Here is a 5451-nt window from a genome sequence, read left to right as displayed (position 1 = left end):
ACAAGATATATATCTTTTGTTGAACAATCAAAGATTTTCCAATATTTCTAACACCATGAATATAATCCTTTTTACCATTTCCAAATAAGACACCTCCACCATGAAGTGTCTTGAGAGAGAAAATAGTCAGGCTTCCCAGTCATATGCTTTGAACATTTGCTATACATGAACTAGTTTTAACTGCAATCCTTTACTCCCACCTGAAACTAGAATCATTTGTTAGATTTGAGAACCTACTTAAGTTTGAGTTCCCCAAAAAAGAAAAGAGAGTGATCAAATCCTTTTTGGTCTAGCTGGGCAGTCAGTTTCTCTCAATATTTTTCAAGAAATTTTATCCCTTAGGATGCGATTGCTTCTGTTGGATGTATTTAGCATTGTGTGTTCTATCTTTAAGCTATCCTTGACAATGATTCTTCAAGTGACCATCCCTTCCACTATGAGTGCAAAAAGAATTATTAACTTTGTTTTTTGCAACAGAAATATACTTTCCTTGTGACCTAGAAGCATGGGTTCTACACTGATATCCAAGACCTCTATCATTATTGATTCCCTAGCTAGTTAAATTTGAAAGGATTTGTGAAGATGTAGTACATTTTAGGGATTTGTTAAGATCTTCTATTATACAGACTAGGTCCCTTTCTAATTCCTCATTCTTGTGAAATAAAGTCATAAGATGCCTTTAAATTCCCTTCAATTTTTTTTGATGTTTTTTCTTCCCTTTACTACCAGACTCATCTACTTTCTTTAGTTGATCTACCAAATTCAGATTTTCAGATTTCAATTTTTACAATTTCAGATAACTGGAGAGTTAAGGCCATTTATTCAAGATCTATGCTTTTTATTTTGTCTTCAAGAATATTTTTTTTCAGCAGTTAATTCACACACAAAATATCTAAGTTTTCCTTAATGTCAGAAAAAGTTACCTCGTTTTCTTCTTCATTATCTGATTTTGCCACGAGAGCAAACAAAGAGTCGTAGGGAATTTCACTATCCTTCATTGCTAGCATAGAGACATCTTCAGGATTTTCTGCTTTATCAGATTCACTGAAAGTGTCTTGTCAGACCGCCAGAGCTTGTTTTACTAAGTAATCAGCTACAACTTTTCTTCTTGAATTTTTAAGAACCTGGTTCTTCTTCTTTACTTTATCACCTACAGACGTTAGATATACTTGATAGCCTATTTTGTATAATGGTCAATTTTTGATGAAATGCCCAGGACTTCCACATTTGTGGCAAACTTCAATAGTACCTCCCTTTTGCTGCTTCTTTCTTTTCTTTAAAACTGACCACTTTTATTCATTTCTCTCATAATCATTTTGGACAAATAAGCAACATCAGTGTCCTTCTCGCTTGATTCAGACTTTGATGCCTTTAATGCCAGAGACTTTTCTCTTTTTGATTCCTTCTTCTCTTTCCCGTGCTGCTTCTTGAGCTCATGAGTCTTTACATTACCAATAAATTCATCCATAGTGAGAGTCTTCAGGTTTCTTACCTTAATAATAGCATCTACTTTGCTTTTCCAGGACTTAGAAATAACAACTAGAATTTTTTTCACTTATTTATATAGAGGAATCACTTCTCATAGGTAGTGTAACTTATTAGTGATTGAAGTGAATCTAGTGTGCATTTCTTGAATTATTTATCCTTCCTTCATAGAAAAAGTTTCATACTGAGTAGCAGCATATCAACTTTTAAATCCTTTACATCAGTGGTTTATTCATGAGCAGTTTTCAGGTAAATCCAGATTCTCTTAGCATTTTTATACGTATAAATCCTATTATATTTATCTGGTCCTATACCACACAAGCAATTTCGTAGCCTTGTAACTCTTTTCAACTTTCTTACAATCTTCATCATTAAATTCTCTCTTGGTTTAGACAACTGTTCTTGTTATGTCTCCTTCTTTAACCTCTTCTCTAACAGGCACATGAGGACTAACAAGTATTACATCCATCAGCTCACTATCCTCAGCCATAATGAAGTCATACATCTTGGTTTTCCACTACCCGTAATATTGCCCATTAAAGTAGAGTGGTCTAGTAGTAGATTATCCTTCTTCCAAATTAGGTGCAGCAACCATGATGAAGAATCACTCTAGGTGTTAAACTTTTAAAGTGTCTTTGTTGTGATACTAATTGTTAAAACATGGGGATGCACCAACCAACTAGGGACTAGGTCCCTAAGATTAGGAGAAATAACTAATACAACAGTAAACAATCAAAACTAGCAGAAATTAAATTAATATAGTAATTTACATGGAAACCTCCTAACTCAAGGAAGGAAAAACCACAGCTTTCCCTTAGAAGCACCTCAATCTTCATTGTAATCAAAACTCATTGGTCATAGACTCTAAGAACTTAACTCTAAGTTCTATTGGTTGTAATAACTCTACTACAACCACCTCAAACACATCTCAATCAATTAACTCTAATCGATGAACCTTAGGTAGCTCTACCTAAGAACTTTACTGCCAAATAAAAGACATTAATCTTATAAGATGAGAAATACGATTGCAAAACAAGACTTGACTCAAGAACAACTAAGCTTTAAGCACTCACAGATTTGGAACTTGAGTAAAAATGAGTTTTTTACATTTCTCTTAATTCACCAAAATTAAAGAAACTATTTTATAGAGAGGCATCCTAAACTATTTATGGGGGTGTATAAATTAGGGTTGAATTCTGATTGGACCAGGTGTCTAATCGGGTACGCTGCACACTTGTACTGTTAGTTGTACTAGCAGAAAAAATTGTGCAGAGATGTGACAACTGTACCACTTCATGATGAGCCAGGGACCTGGTCGTTTAAGTTTCAACTGATCATCATCAAAACATGAGACATCAGTTTCTTTTTTTTGTTCATAAGCACATAACTATTTTTTTATTCAAAGAAAGGGTCTTCAAACTCCTTAATTCTTTGAAGAGCTTCTTTTATTCCGTCTTGAATAAGCACGTGTTTGAATTATAAGACCCCTCAAAAATTTTGACTAATCTATTTTAGACCTTCCTGCATACGTAATATTAACTTTTGTCTTGAATCATAATATGTGGTGTTTTGAAAAAGGTTTTGGAATTTTTGAAAAAGGTTTGAGGAAATTTTAGGATCTTGAGGTAGTGAGGGACCGTGATTGTGGCATTTCATGCCACTTAATCTTTGCGATAGGAGCGTGGCACGCTGTTTATGCATCGCGATAGTGGCGTTACATGCTGCTATGGAAAAATTATCCAGTTTTTTATTTTTTTATTTGGGTTAGGGGCTTTTTGGTCCTTTTCACTTTTAAACAACTTAAAACATTCCCCAACCTCATAAAACCCCCCAATCACAAACCTTTACATTGTGCTTCTCTTCTCTAACTCCCAAGTCAAGAAATACAAGGGTTTGAGAAGAACTCATTACACCAGGCTTTAAACTTTAATTCCTCTACGAATTCTTCTATATTCCAGGCATGTTGTACACTCCCTAACTTGAATTTATATTATTGAATCAATTTATCCAATATTTATGTGTTTTGAATGATGGATTTAAACTATGATTAAGGGTCTTTAGATTGTGATAATCTTGCATTGTTATATCTTGTTTTAAATAGTTTACTCATGTTTTAAATGATGAATTTAAATTGAATTAGTGCATTGTTGCAATGGTCGGCATTGAAGACTTGAATTTCACAATATTGATCAACTTCGGCACCGGTAATGACGTGATCCTCAACTCACTTTGTAAATTTTAGTTTTAAATAAGGATTCTACATGATTAAACTACCTTTGAAACTTTGCATTGCATTAAATAAAAAAAGGATTAAATTTTTTTTTGAATGCCTTTGGTGAGTATGGTTTTGGAATGCCCTTGGTGACTATGATTTTGAAATTCCATTGGTGGCTATGGTTTTATATTTTAAACTGGAATTTGGAGTCTAATGGTTACAGAGTTTAGGTTTGGTATAAGTGAAATAGCTTGAAAGTATATTGGTATGATGATACCAAGTTGTTGCATGATTAATGATTAGTGTTATGTGCTAATTATTTTAATTTGGGCTTAAGGGAATTGTGTAGCTCACCGCGAAGGTGTAGTCTCGAAGGAACCAACATTGAAAACCATGTTTGCCGATGTTAGGGGTCTATATGATCATTGTTCCTGGCTACACAGTATATTTTGGACGGCTATCTCCTTGGTGACTTCAGCCATTTCTCAGTACATGCAATATATATATATATATATATATATATATATATATATATATATATTAACATGGATTAGGCTACTTCTGGTTAGGGGAGTCGTACCCATATAGCCAATGGATGCCTAAAAAACCAGTACAAGCTAAATAGTTTAGGACTAATGTTTTAATGAATCACATTTCATGTTTCTTTCCCCTATCCCAGCATCTTATATATATATATATATATGTGTGTGTGTGTGTGTGTGTATACATATATGTATATATATAATTGTTACACGTGGTTTATGACTAGATTTTTGGTAAATTCATTATTTTATCTTTTCTCTTGGGTTGCATGCCTGTACTCGTCGTACTAACCATCTCTGAATACTATATCATTTCAATATGTAGGTTCTGAGGGTTTTTTTGTTGATCCTATATAGCGTCAGGTGGTTTGGTACTCTAGTAGATCAGCTGTGAAGTGGTGATCCTCCATCCATCGGAAGGCCGGGTCATTTCATTTACTTTCGTTTATCATTCTAGTATTTATGAATTTCTTTTGTTGTAGTCGAAGACATATCTCTACTTAGTTGGTATTTTTGGATTAGAGACTTTTGTGGACAGTATTGGAATGTTATGAGTGTTCTGTTTTGACTTTTAGACTTTCTTTTTGACTTATGTATCTCTTTATTACATGTCTTGGTTGATTTCTATTGTTTACTTTTATTGTGCTCTTTAATTAAGGCTAATGGGGTTATCTCTGGTCCATGGTGGGCTTAAGGTGCCCATCACGGCCATTCCCGAGTTTGAATTATTACAAGCTTGGTATCAGAGCATGATTTACAATCACTGGGTGTCCACAAAGCCATGTAGAGTAGAGTCTCTTTAATGGGTGCGTAGCATGTCACACTTATAAAGGGGAGGCTACAAGGTATTTAGGAATGTTTCCCTTTCTTGAGTTATATTTCATGTTTGAGAGTCTAGTTATCCTAAAACTTCTCTAACTCCTGGCTTACTCTCTTTTCATATCATACCTCCCCTAAGATCTGATGGTCATAGGTACTCATATGGAACCTCCACGCTAACTGGGAAAAGTATGGAGGGAATTAGCCCTACTTATATAACGTAAACTCGGTCTAGAGCTCCTACTTCTGATTGCACTACTCCACCTGAGTTTCCACCAATCCCTACTAGTCCTCCTGGGACTTTCAAGGTTGGTGATGCTCATGCCTATCCCCCTCAGATAAATATCTCTAATGCGGATTTTCACCGGTCTATTATATGTTTTCTCAACT

At 34.6% G+C, this 5451-nt stretch overlaps 1 long non-coding RNA gene across 1 annotated transcript; it reads left to right on the top strand.

Annotated features, from left to right (window-relative positions):
• Positions 1-3615: 3615 nt before the first annotated feature.
• On the top strand, positions 3616-4832 carry LOC124897088. The gene is made up of 2 exons (XR_007053683.1): positions 3616-3689; positions 4568-4832. It is a non-coding gene; the product is annotated as an uncharacterized LOC124897088 (long non-coding RNA).
• Positions 4833-5451: the final 619 nt, after the last annotated feature.

The sequence above is a fragment of the Capsicum annuum genome, chromosome 1, assembly GCF_002878395.1.
Source record: "Capsicum annuum cultivar UCD-10X-F1 chromosome 1, UCD10Xv1.1, whole genome shotgun sequence".
Taxonomy (NCBI): Eukaryota; Viridiplantae; Streptophyta; class Magnoliopsida; order Solanales; family Solanaceae; genus Capsicum; species Capsicum annuum.
This window is presented reverse-complemented; position numbering and strand designations above follow the sequence as displayed.